Below are 23,520 nucleotides of genomic sequence, written 5' to 3'. Positions count from 1 at the left end.
CGTAAATTCCTTCGAGATTGAATCGTCACTAAATTTTACAATGAATTTTGTTGAATATCCGGACAATAGTAATATGTATGGTAGGAGAAATTATTCCGAGATCTGTTGTCTTTATTTCATTGTCATATGCGTGATTTTCACAGCATTGGTTGGTTTGTATTGCGCATTTATAATAATCCTGTTTTCAATGTATTAAGTCCTAACAAAAGTTACTTTTAACTTGGAAATAGTTAGGTCGAAACATACTTTAATACAATGTTAGTTGAATTTTATTTTCCTGAAATCTTTCTTGAGTCTTACATCATAATAATATAATTGTTCTACTGTTGATGCTAAAAGATATAGACGATATAACTAATTAAATATCACGTACAAAACAATTTTATTCGGATAAGAGCTTAAGTGACACACAGCACGCCAGCATCGAAATCTTTAAACATGCTCTACTTTTTGTTAATATTTTCTAAAGTTTACATTTGTTACCACAATCTTCCTGTGAATATGAAGACAATGGAAGGGGATAAAAGACTTAAGTCGTAACCTTTCAAATTCCCTCTTTGGCTTTGGCACATATCAGTAATTCAAATCGAATATTTAATTGAGAAATTGTTGTAATACCTTACATCCAACTGTTCTTTCGCATTTGGAGCAGTATAGCATGCATTTTCAGAGGAATTATGTGCAAATGGACAGGGTAGTAAGTACTATGATGGGGGAAAATTGTGGTAGAGGCGTGAGAAATTCTGGCATTTTCATCTTTTACATACTTCTTTTTAACATTTAACATTTAAGTGGGCACCTGTTCAGGAAAATGTTCACTTGCATTTCTGTAGTAGCGCTTCTTGCTCGATAGTGGGAGAACGATGCAACCCGCAACACATCGTTATGAGAAAATAATTATACATTTTGAATATCACCGTATATCGTCACATTCAAGACAATACTAGTGGTTCCAGCAGGGAATGCTGTATTCATTTCTTGTACTTCTTTCATTAAACTCTTTGTTTTATGATTATTGTAAGATGATTGCAAGATGGTTGCGTGATTTAAAAACAGTTGCAGGCCAACGCTTGGCAAGTATTTTCACTATTGATTTATTAATTAAAATAAATAAATAAGTAAGTAAATTCATCGTGTCATGATGTAAAATTATTTCAAATACTGAGACGATTCCAGGATGATTGTGCGATTTCACAGTCGTAGGTGCCCGGATAATAAACATGATCATTTATTAATTTACTTATTGCAATAAATAAATAAGTGAAAGGAAAGGTATATCATCAGGTCACTTGTGATTATTTGAAATCTCATAACCATCTTTGAATCATTCAACGTTTTAAATAGTTTGAGATTAAATCATGACGAAAATGTTTTCATTTTTAATTTTGACACATAGATAACAAAAATAAATCATGCCATGGCCTTGTGATTATTTGAAATAAATTATTATCCACTTAGATGTTAGTTTTGGACAGGTATATCGTCTGTGTCTCGTGGCAAATAACAGTCGGATTCCAGGGGAGATCCTTGGGCTCCAATTCCAAATCACGTTGTTCTGCATGTAAAACTCAAGTCTGAAGGCATTCAAATAGGACTTTAAATGTAATGGAAAATTTATACCTGTAAGCAAACAATAGACTCGGCTGCCTTTTCGAACATTTATTATGAGACTTTGTGCTTCGTTCAATCTGATCTGTCAGAAATAATTGTCGTTGAAATGTTTGAAGATGATGAAGAACCCGCCTCTTAAGTTACAGCGTCAACTGGAGTACTCTGTTTATAACTAATTTATATTATATGGGTTTATTTAGTGTTTGTTACTTTAATTTCAAATTTCACTGAAGATACTATTGTTGTTAACTTGTAATGGCTTTATTTTGCATATTTACTCATGACTTTATATTGAGTGATGTAAACATGAATTTAAGTTATGATATAAATACGGATTTAAGTTGTTCTTTGTTTAAGTTTCACTAATTTCAAAGTGTACTGCAGTTGCTATTGCAGTGTAGATAATTTGGAGTGACACTGCTTTGCGAATATTTTCTTATAACTTGGCCTGGGACTTTCGGGAGCAGTAAATGTGTTTAGGCACATAAAAGTATGATCTTGTAAAATAGTAATAAATAGGCATTTAAAGTACTAAAAGAGGTCCTCAAAAGTTTACTTTCAATTTCTACAAAAATTATTACGATTATTTATAAAACGTTTATTCATAATTTACTTTGCAATACATGTCATCTTTTCCAAATTATCCACCGTGAAGCTGAGTTTATGAGACAATTTCAGTTTGTAAGCGGGGAAGGAATGCTTCACACAGAGGTTAGAGAGGCATAAGTGAACTTAATTACATTTTGCATTCCAGTTGCATCAGGGGTATTTATAGTCAACAGAGAGATCGTGATTTTTGCTTGCATGATCAGTTTTACACGTCTCAGCGCTGACAAACACACTTTTACACTTATCTCTTATTTCATCCTCATTCATTTTCAATTTTATTCTCAGCTTCCCGTGTCACTAATAGTTTATCTTCACGGCAATTCTTCCAAAATCCCAAGTCTGCTTACAACTTTGAGATGAGTTATGTAAACATGAATATAAGATGTACTTTGCTGGTTTGAGTTATTATAATTTCAAAGTGTACTGAAGTTGCTATTGCAGTGTTGTTCTTTTAGGGTAACTTTGCGTTATGTTTGTTTACTTAAAAGCACATTCTTAGATTGAGAGATTGAAACAAATCTAAAGGGTTTGTTGTTTATATATGCACAATTTACTGAAATGTTTTGTAGACGGAGGGTGGTATATGCTTCTAATTAATAAAATGTTATAATCAGTTTTTGATCCTACTTTGGTGGTTTATGCACAATTACTGTATTATTTTGTAGACGGACGTTGGTACATGTCATTAATTAAGAAACATGCTGTAAACAGTTTTGTGAAATTAAATTGGTGTCACTTATATAGTCATGAAGAATTTGACTTTTGGTTGTATTATGGGTTTGCATTAAACAAATGAGGTTTACTAGAAGTGTTGATTATTTATATCTATTGTAAAGTCAGTAATATCGTGGATTATGGCTCTTCATTAATTCTTGTGCAGTTTTCTAACCTTAATATTTATTGCCAACAATTCTGGAAACTTCCTTTCTTTCGGAATCTTCACAGAATGCCTTGAAGTGCAATTATGTTAAATTCCTATCAGGTTAATCTGATATTCGTCTAAATTATTACAATACCAATTACACAACACGAACTTTTTAACGGCATTTTAACTTCTAACTGTTGAAATATTTTGGAATTTTGTTTATAATATGTGCTACTTTTTCGGAATTTCCTATTCTGATTATCTCCAGACCCTCACATGATAGGCATAACCATTTGGGATGTACAGTGCTATTAAAACGATCTAATACTGCTCAGACAGATGCGCAGAATACTGAACAATTCAATGTGCTTGAATGGGAGAAGGTTCTTCGCTGACTTCGAGCCTTGAGACAGGCCATGAGGGAAGGCACTCACAACAAGTCTCTCCACCTATCTCCTCTCTCGCGCATAAAGAGCATCTGGTCGTTTAATTTCTATTGTGATAAATTTTCTCAAAATATGACAATACAAACTGGTGTCCTTAGGGTACGTTTACGATGGAGCCTCGCTGCTGGCACATCGCTAATTTGTGCACATGGATGTCTGGCGTTTATGACACACCTAGTGATTTTTATTGGTTCGTTTATCGTCCAGCAACGCTGCTCACCCTGCTGCTCGCCACAGCGATGATAACAAATTTGTTTCATTTTCGACCCTAGATCAAAGCAAGGCATCCTGAATTTTGCGCTGTGATTAGCTTTCAAGGAGTCCTTCTTCCACTCACTGTTTACCACACTACTCATCATTTCCCGTTTCGTTGACAAGAACACCGAAATCAAAATATTGTCTAAATACTGCTATGCTCACAAGACATCTAACTGAAACTGTCACTGAGGGTATTGTGTAAGTAGTTACAATTGGGCTTTTCTGTGCAGATTCGTTAGGCAACCAACTTGTAGCAATTGAAAAGGAGAAATTGGGAATGCGCAAAGAATAATAATAGCAATTTTTGGACAAACATGATGCAGATGTTGCCTTCCTCATTTATTTTCTCCACACGTGCGACGCATGAACTAAGTAAACTGGTTTCCAGAATTGAAGTCCAAAAACATCTTCTGGAAAGAGCATATGGTGTTGCCTATGAATCACTGGTCCTTCCTTACCGACACTGTACACAGACTGGCGGATCTACATGACTGCATGGCGATCATTACGTTCTTCATCAGAAGAACTCTCCAATATGATTAATCATGAACAGTTTTACCACCTATTGCAAAATGGCCACAGTAATAAGGAATTCATTTATGGCACTGCTATAAGACGATAATAAATCGCTAACACGGTCATCAGATAACGAGATCATAGCGAAAGTCTCCACTATACTAAACTACAGCGATATGCCAAAGGCGGTGTGAAAAGCTCCTTGGTAAATGTTTCATGGGGAGCATCCATGCGAGCATCGAGGCTGCAGCGTAAACGATTATGTTCAGTGTGCACCGGGATATGACGCACAATGGAACCTCACGAGATTTCTGACTCTACATTAGGTCATGTACGAAATACCAACCTGGAGTCCAATATACTGTGAATACATATCCTGTATAAACTTCCTGAGTACTCTTTGTCATACCTTCATTCATTCATAGTGTTCTGCCCAGGTCTTTCACTGCAAATCCAGCTTTCTGCAATCTTTCCTATTTTATGCCTTCCTCTTTGTCTCCACATATGATCCATATTTCTTAATGTCGTCTATCACCTGATACCATGTTCTGCTCCTAACTTTTCTCCCATTCAACATTTCTTTTTTTATTAGGTTATTTTACGACGCTTTATCAACAGCTTAGGTTATTTAGCGTCTGAATGAGATGAAGGTGACAATGCCGGTGAAATGAGTTCGGGGTCCAGCACCGAAAGTTACCCAGCATCACCATTCCTGCCAGTGCATTTTTCAGTAGGCAGTTTCTTCTTAGCCTGTAACCCAACTATTTTCTTTTCCTCTTCCTGATCAGTTTCAGCATCATTCTTTCTTCACTCACTCTTTCCAACACAGCTTCATTCCTTATTCTGTCCATTCACACGTTCCATTCTTTTCCATATCCACATTTCAAATGCTTCTATTCGCTCCTCTTCTCGTCATAATAAATCCATGTTTCTGCCCCTTACAATACCATATTTTAGCACGTCTGGCCGCGAAACCAGGTGGCTCGGGTTCGATTCCCGGTCGGGGCAAGTTACCTGGTTGAGGTTTTTCCCGGGGTTTTCCCTCAACACAATATGAGCAAATGCTGGGTAACTTTCGATGCTGGACCCCGGACTCATCTCACCGGCATTATCACCTTCATCTCATTCAGACGCTAAATAACCTAAGATGTTGATAAAGCGTCGTAAAATAACCTACTAAACAAATACCATACTCCACACAAAGCATTTCACTATTCTCTTCCTTAGTTTTTTTATTGTTCATTATTATATGCTGAATTCGAAATATTGTCAATAATAGGAAATCCGAGAGCTGGGTTATTGTTTAAATGTGCTGAGATTTAGAGCACTGTCTTATCTATTTCTGAGATACATCTGAGAAAGCATATCCATCAGATGAAGTTCACTCATCTTGTCTACACTTTTCGTAAGGGAACAAGAAGTGAAACATATCCTTAAGTGGTACATCTTGTCTCCGAAAAATAACGACTCCGGAAGAGTAGGCTATATAAGTCAAACAGAGTGGCGAAGAAGATGGCTTATCTTTTTCCCAAATGTTATCCAACTTTCTTGACGGAAGTGAGAGTAAGCACATATCGGTATCTTTAGCTACTATTATACTCATATAAGTTTAGTACGTACTGATAATCTTAACACGAGAAGGACTATATCGCTGAAATTTACATATCGATGGTGTTGAACAGCAATCTTTCACGTCAAAATATTCAATTTTACAGAAGAGCGAAAAATTTAATATCTTGATAAAAAATCTGACATAAGAGGGTATTTCAATGTAGTCTGTATCCATAACTCTAAATAAGATTTTTTCCAGAAGATTCATTTTATTAATTTTTTTTTGGCACACGAGGTTGCTGTTCAACACTATCAATATGGAGAATTTCCTGTATAATGACATATAACACAATAACATATAATATATGCCTGAACTGTAAATGTACAGATATCTTCTATCTTAATGTGCAACCCAGAAATTTGCTAGGACGTCCCTTCAATCATCAAAACTATAGGGATATACAGCCAGCGGCATATACCAAAGTTTTTCTATTCCCATATATCATTGATTGACAAGTTCTGTAAGGTTATTTCTTTAAAGACGGAAATGTTTCAAGGCAGGAGCAGATCTCGTGTTTTGACACATATGAGTAAGTTTATTCTTGGTTTTGTGCGATTTATAACGTCGATCCACCGCGTTGGGACGTAACGGTGATCTACACCATTAGGGTAACAGGAAGAGACAACCTTGGAGTTAGCTCTTCCCAGGGAGTAGTCGCCCCTGCCCATTTGTGAGCTCCAGGTCCCACTGGCCCGGTGGGTAGTACCTGGTAAGGGCCCCATCCACAGGGTACGTGGAGTGTAGATGGGAAATACTGAAGTTTTTCTTTCAGTTGTTATGCAACAAATCTGCCTTCCTGTACTGAGTTTTCCTTATTTTCTCTTTCCCAGTATTGAAGTCTCCTTCTCTTCTGCTTGGTATGCCCCTCGTCAGAGGAGTCTCTGGGTTGGTCAACCTGTGGCCAAGTCTGCTGTTCTTGTTCGTCCCCAATACTTGGTGTCGAGCTGCGAGTTGATTTCTTCCATTTCACAGGATTGTTCTTCCACCCTGATATATCTGACGCTCTTCTTTTCCTTCTAATCGACGTGTTTTTATCTTCCACGATACTATAGTCTGATTTTTGCTGCACGAACGCCCACTGACTTTTCCGATGTATTTGTGTTCGAATCCTCCAGTTCGATACTCAGACTGCGTGGATCGGGTCGAAGAGTTCTATTTGGATGATTCTGATTGTCTTATCACGCTTGAATATGATTGACGGCAGTTGTTGCGGATACTGAAGTTTACTCAGTCCTAAATCAGGTGGGTTAAGCTTTTTCATTTGTAATGCCATGGAACTTGTGAGAAAGCTGTGAACACTTGGAACATTTGAATACTATCGTGTCGGAAATTCCAGCCGGAAATATCTTCTTTTTTTTCTATTCCCGTATATGGCTGATGGAAAAGTTCTGTAAGGTTATTTCTTTGAAGACGGATATGTTGCAAGGAAGGAGTAGGTCTTGCGATTTCACATACATGAGTAAGTTTATTCTACGTTTTGTGCAATTTATAAATTTAGAATTCTGTGTATAAATGAGTTGAGGATTGCGGTGAGAATACTCAACGGAATTTGACTGAGGCACTGACTACCACCTAGTTGATCCATCACGTTGGGATGTAATGGTGATCTACACCATTAGGGTAACAGGAAGAGACACTCTTGGAGTCAGCTCTTCCCAGGGAGTAGCCGCCCCTGCCCATTTGTGAGCTCCAGGTCCCACTGGCCCGGTGGGTAGTACCTGGTAAGGGCCCCATCTACAGGGTACGTGGAGTGTAGATGGGAAATACTGAAAGTTTTCTTTTAGCTATATATAACAAATCTGCCTTCATGTACTGAGTTTTCCTTATTTTCTCTTTCTCAGTATTTAAGTTTCCTTCTCTTCTGCTTGGTATGCCCCTAGTCAGAGGAGTGTCTGGGTTGGTCAACCTGTGGCCAAGTCTACTGTTCTTGTTCGTCCCCAACAACTGGTGTCGAGCTGCGAGTTGATTTCTTCTACTTCACAGGATTGTTCTTCAACCTTGACATATCCTACGTTCTTCTTTTCCTTGTACTCGACGTGTTTTTATCTTCCACTATACTATGGTCTGATTTTTGCTGCACAAACGCCCACTGACTTTTCCGATGTATTTGTGTTGGAATTCTCCGGTTCGATACTCAGACTGCCTGGATTGGGTTGTAGAGTTTTATTTGGATGATTGTGATTGTCTTATCACGCTTGAATATGATTGATGACAGTAGTTCTGGATACTGAAATTTACTCAGTCCTAAATCAGGTGGGTTAAGCTTTTTCATTTGTAATGCCATGGAACTTGTGAGAAAGCTGTGAACACTTGGAACATTTGAATTCTATTGTGTCGGAAATTCCAGCCGCAAATATATATATTTTTTCTATTCCCGTATATGGCTGATGGAAAAGTTCTGTAAGGTTATTTCTTTGAAGATGGATATGTTTCAAGGAAGGAGTAGATCTTGCGATTTCACATACATGAGTAAGTTTATTCTTCGTTTTGTGCGATTTATAAATTTAGAATTCTGTGTATGAGTTGAGGGTTGCGGTGAGAATACTCAACGGAATTTGACTGAGGCACTTATTACCACCGAGGTGACCCACCACGTTGGGATGTAACGGTGATCTACACCATTAGGGTAACAGGAAGAGACACTCTTGGAGTCAGCTCTTCCCAGGGAGTAGTCGCCCCTGCCCATTTGTGAGCTCCAGGTCTCACTGGCCCGGTGGGTAGTACCTGGTAAGGGCCCCATCCACAGGGTACGTGGAGTGTAGATGGGAAATACTGAAGTTTTTCTTTCAGTTGTTATGTAACAAATCTGCCTTCATGTACTGAGTTTTCTTTATTTTCTCTTTCTCAGTATTGAAGTTTCCTTCTCTTCTGCTTGGTATGCCCCTCGTCAGAGGAGTCTCTGGGCTGGTCAACCTGTGGGCAAGTCTGCTGTTCTTGTTCGTCCCCAATACTTGGTGTCAAGCTGCGAGTTGATTTCTTCCATTTCACAGGATTGTTCTTCCACCCTGATATATCTGACGCTCTTCTTTTCCTTCTAATCGACGTGTTCTTATCTTCCACGATACTATAGTCTGATATTTGCTGCACGAACGCCCACTGACTTTTCCGATGTATTTGTGTTCGAATCCTCCAGTTCGATACTCAGACTGCGTGGATTGGGTTGTAGAGTTTTATTTGGATGGTTGTGATTGTCTTATCACGCCTGAATATGATTGATGACAGTAGTTCTGGATACTGAAGTTTACTCTGTCCTAAATCAGGTGGGTTAAGCTTTTTCATTTGTAATGCCACGGAACTTGTGACAAAGCTGTGAACACTTGGATCATTTGAATACTATCGTGTCGGAAATTCCAGCCGCAAATATCTTCTTTTTTTTTTTTCTATTCCCGTATATGGCTGATGGAAAAGTTCTGTAAGGTTATTTCTTTGAAGACGGATATGTTTCAAGGAAGGAGTAGATCTTGCGATTTCACATAATGAGTAAGTTTATTCTACGTTTTGAGCGATTTATAAATGTAGAATTCTGTGTATAAATGAGTTGAGGGTTGCGGTGAGAATACTCAACGGAATTTGACTGAGGCACTGACTACCACCTAGTTGATCCATCACGTTGGGATGTAACTCTTATCTACACCATTAGGGTAACAGGAAGAGACACTCTTGGAGTCAGCTCTTCCCAGGGAGTAGTCGCCCCTGCCCATTTGTGAGCTCCAGGTCCCACTGGCCCGGTGGGTAGTACCTGGTAAGAGCCCCATCTACAGGGTACGTGGAGTGTAGATGAGAAATACTGAAGGTTTTCTTTCAGTTTTTATATAACAAATCTGCCTTCATGTACTGATTTTTCCTTAGTTTCACTTTCTCAGTATTGAAGTTTCCTTCTCTTCTGCTTGGTATGCCCCTCGTCAGAGGAGTCTCTGGGTCGGTCAACCTGTGGCCAAGTCTGCTGTTCTTTTTCGTCCTCAATACCACAACACCACGTATTGAGATGCGAGTTGATTTCTTCTACTTCACAGAATTATTAGTCAATTTTGACATATCCGACGCTCTTCTTTTCCATCTACTCGACGTATTTTTATCTTCTACGTCACTACAATGTGATTTTCTTGCACGGTCGCTCACTGGCTGCCCCGATGATGTATTTGTATTCGAATTCTCCGGTTCAATACCCAAACTGCGAGGATTGGGGTTGTGAAGTTCTAGTTGAATGCAGAAGTTCCCGCAATAGCACTTGATATCTCAATGAGTCCGACGTCTTTCCTTACACTAGACTAAAGTTCTGCATCTTCTAGAATCCTTTAATACGACAAATTTCTTATGCTCGTTAGGTCGGTATGAAGAAAATGTTTTCTTCAATATATAGAACTTCCGTTACGAGGTGTGACAATATTGCTTGATGTACATATGACAATGGTACCAATATTTTCCAGCTTCGGCAAATACTTACTTCATGACTGTCCGCGCATAATTCTGTTAACTGCATAGAATACTTGGAAACATCTGTCCGTGAATTAGTGGTAAATTAAAAAATTTAGTATTACATGTGTAGCCGATTTCAGAAGATGAATTTCAAAGTTCTGGAACAATTTTCCAGTCATCTTCAAGAAGAGGAACTAAAGCTTCAGAAACATTTCTGGAAGCATCTGCAAAAGCCGAAACTCTCTTGTGATAATCTGTGAGATATGAATTCGACTCTACAGTGAGAAAGAAACACTGACTTCGTGGATATTGGTTTCCTCTGTGACCCAAAACTTTGATCTATGGGTTGCCAAATTGGGGGTCTGCTGTTTCTCCAACTATTAGGAACCGAGAATTCAGTATCGCAGAATACATAACCCCAAACATCAGGACGCCGTATCCGGTCTCGCAGCATACATGGTTATCGTCAATGGTGGCAGCTATTTTGGAGTCATCTTCAACAGTCTTGTAAGCAGTTTATGAAGTCTCATGTGTAGAAATGGTGAGTATACGAACAACTTAATTTTACTTTGTATTTGTTTACGTCAATTCATGTCTAGTTTAACAAGGGCTTGCTACTCCTCAGTGTCTGGGTTACGACCGGGCTCAGAAAACGTTTTGTCCACGTCAGGGTTATAGTTTGAACATTCCTTTATTAGCTCTAGAAAGTGATGCTTAGAAATTGAATTTGCATGAAATATTTGAAATGAAACTGGGAAAGACCTAAACTTTAACTCATATTTGAAAACTAGGTGATGATACGTGAGTCCAAGTGAATAGGCATGTTCATAATGGTGGAAAATATGATGAAATTTTCTGGGTGGAATGAGCGGAGGAAACTGTGCTAGCCCGTAAATTATTAGATTTTTCTCAACGTAACAAATCGAGATGCGGATGAAAACAAAATATCTTGCATTTAATTTCTTACTGCTTATTGGATATTCAGTATAATGAGCAGAAGAGCATTTAATGGTTGAGTGTGTCCTTAAAATTTGATTTTCCTTCATTTCCATTTAGCTCCTTCCTATAGGCTGAGGGAAAATTCGCGACTTTATTATTCGGATTTAGCTTTTTCAAGAAAAAAAAAATGACATCTCTATGCACATATTCTTATGGCGAATTCCCCAAGAAATGAATATTAATACTGATATTAGCTTCCCACCTGCGTAGGTCAGGCGGTAGCCTGACCCGGCGTTGCTCTGTGGCTTGGGTTTGATTCCGCTTGGGCTGATGATTACATGGCTGGTTTGTTTCCGATGTTTTCCCCAATCGTAAGGCATATGTATGTTAATATGGCGAATCTTTTGCTTCATCTCGCTAATTCCAATTATATCGACGGTATATTACCCAGTATTGGTAACCAAGTAAAACAAAAATTGGTTTGATATTTAACTATTTTTGGGTTCTTTTGGATTGAAACTTTAATATCCATTGTATAAATAAATACTCATGTAAAATGATATTTTGAGACGTGTGGTACTAAGAGGATGAGAATTTTAAGTTTTCAGGATCCGTGGGAGATGTGTTCATCGACGTGTGGATCCTGATATGCCGAACAGAAGACAGGTGGCTTGAAGACCGGTGATTTGACGACTGAATGGAAAAGTGTTGGTTTGAAATAACTACGCGTACTGGAAGGTTCGTGCAACAGTGATGTACGTGTGAAGATAGGACTTTATGGGCCAAAGACGATGCTGTGACTGAAACAAATTGATGATTTTTGCTATGCCTGATAGGGACTGAACATTCGCAGTGTCGGGAACAGTGATGAAATATTTGAACTCAACTGGCTTCATTGTTCTTTGTGAGTGCTGTAAGAGAACTTCAATATAGCGCGTATTGACTGTGTGTTCAGAGATTATAAACTGTCTAGTGGAGAAGATTTGCTGTTTGTGTGCGAAAGGCGACGGTGTGACTGATACAAACATTTTTCGCTGTGGCTAATACAGACTGATAATTTTTCATTGTGGACGGTAAGCATGGTGGGTTCGTAGCGTCGGGAACAGCGAGTAAGTACTGTAATAGAACGGAATTGACTGTACTGTCTTTTGATTGAGTGCTGCAACAGAACTTTAACATATCTACGGACTATAATACAGCGTGTATTGACTGTGTGTTCAGAGACTATAAACTTTCTAATGTTTGCCAATTTGCGCTTTTGTCAAAGCAGTTCTCTAGCTGAGCATAAAGCAACATTCAGTGGATACATCTACACTGAGTAGTTCTTGGACTGCACCTGGAGTACATGTAGCTTCATCCGATGGAAGAAAAGGTGTTTTCATTCAAATCGAATGACATTTTGTGAACATTTAGCCCATCAATATGCACGTGAAGTACCTAGTGTTCTCTGAGAAATAGAAATTCATACCACACACAGTGAAGAGTAGGTGATAACATTGGTGCTTCTCTTGAGTTTAGTGTGTTCGGTACAGCAAATAGTATGATAATTAGTGTTCTAAACTCATCCACTAGAATGCTGACGCAAAAACAGTTTTAAAGTTGCTACTACTAGGTATAGGGGTTTCATTCAGAAATAATGCTACCGACCGTACAGTAGCTAAAAACTTTGTGCTCGGGAGCAATAGTTCTCTCGCTGTAATACGCAAATCTCTGCGATGGACCGGAAAAGTGTCTTCCAGTACCACGAACCTGAAGAGCTGCTGTCTCCTCTGCTGAGTTTCTTCAACCATTCGGGATGCAGACTACAGTTTTGGAGGGTTCCTGAATGTCTTCACTGGTGGGAGCTTCCTTTCAAGACAACAGTCTGGTGAGAGTGGTGGTAAACGCCTCGTTAGAAATCGTAAGTGTATGAGAAAATATGTAATATTTTATAGTTTTAGTTTTCATCACATGATTTCACCACAGTATAGTATATACAGTCGCGAAGCTCAATGCGTAGTAAATATGCAAACATTAGGTAGTTGCTCACCACTAGGATCGCTAATATCGCCTCATTACAGGCAATGCAAAATAGTACCGTCACAGTCTACCGTTTCCAGCACCCTCAAAACTAAAGCTTCGTGACTGTATATAGCAGACTGTGATTTCACTGTTGATTCCAGTGTTGCCAACAGTACAAAAATTTTCCTACTAAACCGTTGTCGAGAACAACTAAAATCATGCGATAAGAGCTAGTATTCAATACTTGAGTAATTATCATGCAGCAACATTAAATATATTAAATATTTTGTCATAAGATGCTACTTCAGCTAAATATCAAGTTCAGCAATTCAAAATCCATGTCATCAGCGACTTCCACACATTGAGTTGATGCTGTAGAAGTTGAAGCTGTAGTTGGTTGTAATTTGCATTCATCAGTTATTCCAAATTTGTTAAAGAATCTTTGCAGTAATTTGAAAATTGTGGGAGCACTGATTTTTTCTTTGTGGACCAGCAAAGATTTCCAAAATTGCATTGACCATGTCTGTACTTATTCTGTTTCTAGATTTAGTTTTAGAATTGATTTGACTAAAGAACTCACACTTCTGAGTTCGACCAAGAAAGAATCAGTCTTTACATTACAAATTCTGCTTCTTTAAATGGATTTCTGTCACTGGCATCACGATAATTGAATGTCTCACACAAAGAGCCGAGCGAATTGTTATTCATAAACAGCACCAAAAAGATTAGATTTCAACAAGACGTTAGTTTAAGTAGCCTAGAATTTCCACTTGTAACGAAGCTATTTTTTCAACTAAACTGTCGTTAAAGAAACGGGATTAGTAGTAGGAACAGAACGAAGTCGGCAACACTGGCTGATTCACAGTAACTGTCGCAACATTTTCTTTTAAAGTGATTAGAACTTCTCTTGTCCATATGATTTTGATTATAAGATACGTCCTATAAATTGTACTAATTAAAGGTAAGCGTTCACTACATCGTATCGCACTGCTCGTACGAATCGCACGCAATGGATATTTTAAGTGCAGTGCGTTCACTGTAACGGTTTCACTTCACCACATCGCCTGATCGGATTCCCCTATCAGCTGTTTAAAACATGACGTCGTACGATATTGACATTACTGAAAGCAGAAGAGTTGAGGTTAGGTCCATTAATTACGTCTGTTAGCGAATAATTGCTTCATGCGTCTTAATTGAAAAGAAAGAAACTAAAGAAATATTGGTTACATAATATATTTGCAAGAAATGACTTGATTACTGTAATGGGAACGCCTCAAATTATATAATTCTTCGCAATTTTCTACACGCGAAATAAGTTTTCCGTCTGCCATTTTGGCGCGACACTGAACATATCACAACAAAATAGTAACAGTTCACCAATAAAAGTGATTTATTAAAGAAGGCCATGATCGCACGCATCGGAAAAGTTGCCCATCCGAGAAACGTGGACGGATTTGCCGATAGGCGATACGTCCGATACGATGTAGTGAACGCGGTTACATAACAATTACAGCAGAGATAGTATTTTTCCGATCCGTGCGATTCGTCCGATGCGTGCGATACGATGTAGTGAACGCTTACCTTAATATTTCAGATCAAATTTCGTTTCACTGTTGACAAGGAATGCGAGGAATCAGTACATTTTGGGTCGTCATCAATGAATAATTTCGTCTTGTCTTGTACCATACAAAGTAATTGTAACATTACAATATTATAATGCATATTTCATAGTAATTAGATGGAAATATACTTCTGATTCCGCGTATTCTTTTTGTTAGTAGATGTACGTATATCAATATTTAACGTCTAGTAATCAACTTCTGAACAAAATATTAAATTTTTATTTTCCTCATATTGAGTTACACAAAGTGCGCTAAGTTCATTGTACAGAACATCGCAACGATCGTAAAACTTCGGGAAAGTGGTACTTCCTTAGTACATTACTTTTCATTTACACTCGATTTAAAGAGATATCCAATCGAATAATGTTCGAGAAATGAACCAAATTCATCTAATAATCTGGCCTAAGATCAGACTTGAATTATCAAATTCCTCCATTCTTTCTCAAATTATATTTATTTAGTGAATTTCATGCTATATACCTTCAGTTGTATCTATTGTATTCTATTTTTATTAAGTATCATTCTTCCAGAGATAATAGTTTCGCACGATCACTTCACGGAGCATGCAATTTCTCGGGTGGAATTAATTACGCGATAAGTTTTCAACGGGAAGGGAATAATTCTAAAAATTGAACTTAAGATAGCGGTGCTCTCTTTTTCTCGTAAGTAATTAATTGTATATCTTTACGGTGCAAAATTATCATTAGATCCGCAAGAAGTAAGGATCGTGGTTACAACATGAGCATCGAAATTATTATGCAGACGTACTTAAAAGTCTTACCTGTCATTCTACTTATCAGAAAGCTACCATAAAAGAGGATGTTTGAAGAAAAATATTGCGGAAATTGGTAGTCGAGGAGAAATGTGCTTGGATGACACTGCCGAATTTTCAGCAAGTGCTATTTTTTTCTTAATTCAAGGCATGTGTCTTTCAATTCTCTTGACGATTTGTAAATAAGTAGCGATTTGATTAACGTACGTTTGAGGCCTCTAGCGAGCGAATTGCTCTGTGGCACACAGGCAATTTCCCCAAATGCCTCGTCTCTGATCTCTATTAAGCCTCAATTCCAGTGATCACCCTACTGCCCACAACTGTATGTCCTGCATATCTCATAGTTATATTCACCTTACCATCTACTTGAATATATAATTATATTGTTTCATACATGAATCTGGGCTTTAAATTTTCAAACGAAATATGGTGACTTCGCGAGTGTGATATCTATTAAAACTGCGTTAGAAGTACGATAATTAAAAGTAAATTTTCTATCTATCTACTCGTGACAATTAGTAATTATGTGGTCAACTAGGAAGGAACTTACACAGATATATTTGAAATATCTGTTGTAATCGTGACAATGTAAATTTTATTTTTCTATCAATTATCTTCCATCGATCTCTCTAACACAGTAGTGTCAGAGTTGTAAGCTCCAAAACCGGTTGTGGAGCTAGATCGGAGCGTGAACTTGCTTATGTCTGTGGAAACACCGGAGCACGCAACGAGTCTAGTGGAGCGCTCCGCTCCGTTTAGTCTGTGTCTGACAAAGCAGCTCTAACATATTATTCCTTACCATTTGCCAAGTCCATAAAAATCTATTTTTTTTCCACGGATCTGAGGTTCCCCTTGATGCTGTAAGTAATGTTACATGTATCACATATTTGACGCTTTCTCTGATCTGTAGCCACGTCTCCCTTGATGCCGCAATTTAATATTAGATGTTTCCCATTTTTCATTTCTCTGCCTTCTAGTTTAACATACCCTAGAAGCTCTGATGAAAGTTGGAACGGAAATTACGGGAGCGGGCACTATGGCCTAGCACTGTGATCTGTTACGATCTAATGCGCTAACCGTGAAGCTAGACGCATTCCCAAACCCACACCGGCTGACTACACTAAGGTTCACTGCGTACCCAGGTTACTAGCAGGCAACCCCCTTCGTCCTAGGCCAGCCCGTTCCGTTCGTCGAGAGCCGACGATCGGGGAATGCTATGAAATGGTGATGGAAAGATGTAGATGGCTAATATGGGAAAAAAGGAAGAATTCCGACAAAAACCCCAAGAGAGAAATTTTCTCCCACAAGTGTCACTATGGATTTTTCATTCTTTATTAAAAAATAACAGCCTGATCAGGATTCCAACCTGGACTGCCTACGTGATAGGCGGGAGATCTTACCACTCAGTCACGGGAGGGTTTCTGATTAAAGTTACACGTATCACATGATTAATGTTTTCTCCGTCTTGCTACAGATACGTCATTCTGGATGCTGTAATTAATGTTATATGTATTCCGTATTTCATATCGTTTCTGTCTCGCGGTCACATCTCCATTGATGTTATAAATAATGTAACATGCATGACAGGTTTAATGTTTTCTCTGTCTGGGAAACGTCACATCCCATTTGATTCTGTAAATAATGTTACATTTATCACATACTTCATGTTCTCTGACTTGTTGCAGTGTCTCTTTTGATGCTGTAAATAATGTAACATGTACCACATATTTCATGATCTCTGATTTGTTGCAGTGTCTCCTTTGATGCTGTAAATATTGTTACATGTATCACATACTTCATGTTCTCTGACTTGTTGCTGTGTCTCCTTTGATGCTGCAATTAATGTTACATATTCTCATCTGTCTGTATTCCCAAATCCACACCAGCTGACTACACTAAAGTTCGCTGCGTACCCAGGTTACTAGGAGGCAACATTCGTCCCTAGGCCAGGCCCCTCCGTTCGTCGAGAGCCGGCGATCGGGGAATGCTATGAAATGGTGACGGAATTGATGTAGATGGATAATATGGGAAAAACGGGAGAATTCCGAGAAAAACCCCAAGAGCGACATTTTTTGCCACAAGTGTCACTATGGATTTCTCATTGTTTTATTAAAAAATCAAAGCCTGACCAGGATTCGAACCTGGACTGCATACGTGATAGGCGGGAGATCTTACCACTCAGTCACGGTAGGGTTTCTGATTAAAGTTACACGTATCACATGATTAATGTTTTCTCCGTCTTGCTACAGATACGTCATTCTGGATGCTGTAATTAATGTTACATGTATTCCGTACTTCATATCTATTCTGTTTCACGGTCACATCTCCATTGATGTTATAAATAATGTAACATGCATGCCAGGTTTAATGTTTTCTCTGTCTTGGAGCAATCACGTCCCTTTTGATACTGTAAATAATGATACATGTATCACATACTTCATGTTCTCTGACTTGTTGCAGTGTCTCCTTTGATGCTGCAATTAATGTTACATATTCTCATCTGTCTGTATTCCCAAATCCACACCAGCTGACTACACTAAAGTTCGCTGCGTACCCAGGTTACTAGCAGGCAACATTCGTCCCCTCCGTTCGTCGAGAGCCGGCGATCGGGGAATGCTATGAAATGGTGACGGAATTGATGTAAATGGATAATATGGGAAAAACGGGAGAATTCCGAGAAAAACCCCAAGAGCGAGATTTTTTGCCACAAGTGACACTATGGATTTCTCATTTTTTTTATTAAAAAATCAAAGCCTGACCAGGATTCGAACCTGGACTGCATACGTGATAGGCGGGAGATCTTACCACTCAGTCACGGGAGGGTTTCTGATTAAAGTTACAAGTATCACATGATTAATGTTTTCTCCGTCTTGCTACAGATACGTCATTCTGGATGCTGTAATTAATGTTACATGTATTCCGTACTTCATATCTATTCTGTTTCACGGTCACATCTCCATTGATGTTATAAATAATGTAACATGCATGCCAGGTTTAATGTTTTCTCTGTCTTGGAGCAATCACGTCCCTTTTGATACTGTAAATAATGATACATGTATCACATACTTCATGTTCTCTGACTTGTTGCAGTGTCTCCTTTGATGCTGCAATTAATGTTACATATTCTCATCTGTCTGTATTCCCAAATCCACACCAGCTGACTACACTAAAGTTCGCTGCGTACCCAGGTTACTAGCAGGCAACATTCGTCCCCTCCGTTCGTCGAGAGCCGGCGATCGGGGAATGCTATGAAATGGTGACGGAATTGATGTAGATGGATAATATGGGAAAAACGGGAGAATTCCGAGAAAAACCCCAAGAGCGAGATTTTTTGCCACAAGTGTCACTATGGATTTCTCATTTTTTTATTAAAAAATCAAAGCCTGACCAGGATTCGAACCTGGACTGCATACGTGATAGGCGGGAGATCTTACCACTCAGTCACGGGAGGGTTTCTGATTAAAGTTACACGTATCACATGATTAATGTTTTCTCCGTCTTGCTACAGATACGTCATTCTGGATGCTGTAATTAATGTTACATATATTCCGTATTTCATATCGTTTCTGTCTCGCGGTCACATCTCCATTGATGTTATAAATAATGTAACATGCATGCCAGGTTTAATGTTTTCTCTATCTTGGAGCAATCACGTCCCTTTTGATACTGTAAATAATGATACATGTATCACATACTTCATGTTCTCTGGCTTGTTGCAGTGTCGCCTTTGATGCTGCAAATAATGTTACATGTATCACATACTTCATGTTCTCTGACTTGTTGCAGTGGTCTTCTTTGATGCTGCAATTAATGTTACATATTCTCATCTGTCTGTATTCCCAAACCCACACCAGCTGACCACACTAAAGTTCGCTGCGTACCCAGGTTACTAGCAAGCAACATTCGTCCCTAGGCCAAACCCCTCCGTTCGTCGAGAGCCGGCGATCGGGGAATGCTATGAAATGGTGATGGAATGATGTAGATGGCTAATGTGGAAAAAAAGGTAGAATTCCGAGAAAAACCCCAAGAGCGACATTTTCTGCCACAAGTGTCACTATGGATTTTTCATTTTTATTAACAAAATGACAGCCTGATCAGGATTCGAACCTGGACTGCCTACGTGATAGGCGGGATATCTTGCCACTCAGCTACCGCAGGGGTTTGAATTAATGTTACACGTATCACATGATTAATGTTTTCTCCGTCTTGCTACAGATACGCCATTCCGGATGCTGTAATTAATGTTACATGTATTCCGTACTTCATATCTAATCTGTTTCACGGTCACATCTCCATTGATGTTATAAATAATGTAACATGCATGCCAGGCTTAATGTTTTCACTGTCTTGGAACAGTCATATCCCATTTGATTCTGTAAATAATGTTACATGTATCACATAATTCATGTTCTCTGACTTCTTGCAGTGTCTCCTTTGATGCTGTAAAAATATGTTACATGTACCACATATTTCATGATCTCTGATTAGTTGCAGTGCCTCCTTTGATGCTACAATTAATGTTACATGTATCACATACTTCATGTTCTGTGACTTGTTGCAGTGTCTCCTTTGATGCTGCAATTAATGTTAGATATCCTCATCTGTCTGTATTCCCAAACCCACACCAGCTGACTACACTAAAGTTCGCTGCGTACCCAGGTTACTAGCAGGCAACATTCGTCCCTAGGCCAGCCCCCTCCGTTCGTCGAGAGCCGGCGATCGGGGAATGCTATGAAATGTTGACGGAATTGATGTAGATGGATAATATGGGAAAAACGGGAGAATTCCGAGAAAAACCCAAAGCGCGACATTTTCTGCCACAAGTGACACTATGGATTTTTTATTTCTTTATTAAAAAATCACAGCCTGATCAGGATTCGAACCTGGACAGCCTACGTGATAGGCGGGAGATTTTATCACTCAGTCACGGCAGGGTTTCTGATTAAAGTTACACGTATCACATGATTAATGTTTTCTCCGTCTTGCTACAGATACGTAATTCTGGATGCTGTAATTAATGTTACATGTATTCCGTATTTCATATCGTATCTGTCGCGCGGTCACATCTCCATTGATGTTACAAATAATGTAACATGCATGCCAGGTTTCATGTTTTCTCTGTCTTGGAGCAATCACGTCCCATTTGATTCTGTAAATAGTGATACATGTATCACATACTTCATGTTCTCTGACTTGCTGCAGTGTCTCCTTTGATGCTGCAATTAATGTTAAATGTATCACATACTTCATGTTCTCTGACTTGTTGCAGTGTCTCCTTTGATGCTGCATTTAATGTTACATATTCTCATCTGTCTGTATTCCCAAACCCACACCAGCTGACTACACTAAAGTTCGCTGCGTACCCAGGTTACTAGCAGGCAACATTCGTCCCCTCCGTTCGTCGAGAGCCGGCGATCGGGGAATGCTATGAAATGGTGATGGAATGATGTAGATGCCTAATATGGGAAAAAAGGGAAGAATTCCGAGAAAAACCCCAAGAGCGACATTTTCTGCCACAAGTGTCACTATGGATTTTTCATTTTTATTAACAAAATAAAAGCCTGATCAGGATTCGAACATGGATTGCCTACGTTATAGGCGGGAGATCTTACCACTCAGCTACCGCAGGGGTTCTAATTAAAGTTACACGTATCACATGATCAATGTTTTCTCCGTCTTGCTACAGATACGCCATTCTGGATGCTGTAATTAATGTTACATATATTCCGTACTTTCTATCTAATCTGTTTCACGGTCACATTGTCATTGATGTTATAAATAATGTAACATGCATGCCAGGTTTAATGTTTTCTCTGTCTTGGAGCAATCACGTCCCATTTGATTCTGTAAATAATGATACATTTATCACATACTTCATGTTCTCTGACTTGTTGCAGTGTCTCCTTTGATGCTGCAATTAATGTTACATATTCTCATCTGTCTGTATTCCCAAACCCACACCAGCTGACTACACTAAAGTTCGCTGCGTATCCAATTTATTAGCAGGCAACATTCGTCCCCTCCGTTCGTCGAGAGTCGGCGATCGGAGAATGCTATGAAATGGTGATGGAATGATGTAGATGGCTAAAATGGGAAAAAAAGGAAGAATTCCGAGAAAAACCCCAAGAGCGACATTTTCTGCCACAAGTGTCACTATGGATTTTTCATTTTTATTAACAAAATAACAGCCTGATCAGGATTCGAACATGGACTGCCTACGTGATAGGCGGGAGATCTTACCACTCAGCTTCCGCAGGGGTTCTAATTAAAGTTACACGTATCACATGATTAATGTTTTCTCCGTCTTGCAACAGATACGCCATTCTGGATGCTGTAATAAATGTTACATGTATTCCGTACATCATATCTAATCTGTTTCACGGTCACATCGCCATTGATGTTATAAATAATGTAACATGCATGCCAGGTTTCATGTTTTCTCTGTCTTGGAGCAATCACGTCCCATTTGATGCTGTAAATAATGATACATGTATCACATACTTCATGTTCTCTGACTTGTTGCAGTGTCTCCTTTGATGCTGCATTTAATGTTACATGTATCACATATTTCATGATCTCTGATTAGTTGCAGTGTCTCCTTTGATGCTGCAATTAATGTTGCATATTCTCAACTGTCTGTATTCCCAAACCCACACCAGCTGACTACACTAAAGTTCGCTGCGTACCCAGGTTACTAGCAGGCAACATTCGTCCCCTCCGTTCGTCGAGAGCCGGCGATCTGGGAATGCTATGAAATGGTGACGGAATGATGTAGATGGATAATATGGGAAAAAAGGTAGAATTCCGAGAAAAACCCCAAGAGCGATATTTTCTGCCACAAGAGTCACTATGGATATTTCTTTATTATTAACAAAATAACAGCTTGATCAGGATTCGAACCTGGACTGCCTGCGTGATAGGCGGGAGATCTTGCCACACAGCTATCGCATGGGTTTGAATTAAAGTTACACGTATCACATGATTAATGTTTTCTCCGTCTTGCTACAGATACGCCATTCCGGATGCTGTAATTAATGTTACATGTATTCCGTACTTCATATCTAATCTGTTTCACGGTCACATCTCCATTGATGTTATAAATAATGTAACATGCATGCCAGGCTTAATGTTTTCACTGTCTTGGAACAGTCATATCCCATTTGATTCTGTAAATAATGTTACATGTATCACATAATTCATGTTCTCTGACTTCTTGCAGTGTCTCCTTTGATGCTGTGAAAATATGTTACATGTACCACATATTTCATGATCTATGATTAGTTGCAGTGTCTCCTTTGATGCTACAATTAATGTTACATGTATCACATACTTCATGTTCTGTGACTTGTTGCAGTGTCTCCTTTGATGCTGCAATTATTGTTAGATATTCTCATCTGTCTGTATTCCCAAACCCACACCAGCTGACTACACTAAAGTTCGCTGCGTACCCAGGTTACTAGCAGGCAACATTCGTCCCTAGGCCAGCCCCCTCCGTTCGTCGAGAGCCGGCGATCGGGGAATGCTATGAAATGTTGACGGAATTGATGTAGATGGATAATATGGGAAAAACGGGAGAATTCCGAGAAAAACCCAAAGCGCGACATTTTCTGCCACAAGTGACACTATGGATTTTTATTTTTTTATTAAAAAATCACAGCCTGATCAGGATTCGAACCTGGACAGCCTACGTGATAGGAGGGAGATTTTATCACTCAGTCACGGCAGGGTTTCTGATTAAAGTTACACGTATCACATGATTAATGTTTTCTCCGTCTTGCTACAGATACGTCATTCTGGATGCTGTAATTAATGTTACATGTATTCCGTATTTCATATCGTATCTGTCGCGCGGT

The 23,520-nt window shown here is 38.9% G+C and overlaps 2 protein-coding genes across 2 annotated transcripts in view; one reads left to right on the top strand and one right to left on the bottom strand.

The window, feature by feature from the left end:
* LOC138707518 (uncharacterized) overlaps positions 1–3,022 on the top strand; it is a 267,699-nt gene extending 264,677 nt beyond the window's left edge. Inside the window, exon 6 of the mRNA XM_069837044.1 lies at positions 1–3,022. This exon is cut by the window's left edge and continues 108 nt beyond it. The gene's annotated coding sequence lies outside the window, so the exon portion shown is untranslated.
* Positions 1–23,520, bottom strand: part of LOC138707517 (uncharacterized) — a 636,564-nt gene that overhangs the window by 36,487 nt on the left and 576,557 nt on the right. The window lies entirely within an intron of this gene.

The sequence above is a fragment of the Periplaneta americana genome, chromosome 10 (assembly GCF_040183065.1).
Source record: "Periplaneta americana isolate PAMFEO1 chromosome 10, P.americana_PAMFEO1_priV1, whole genome shotgun sequence".
Classification (NCBI taxonomy): Eukaryota; Metazoa; Arthropoda; class Insecta; order Blattodea; family Blattidae; genus Periplaneta; species Periplaneta americana.
Note: the sequence above shows the minus strand (reverse complement) of the source record. Positions and strands in the feature narration are given on the sequence as shown.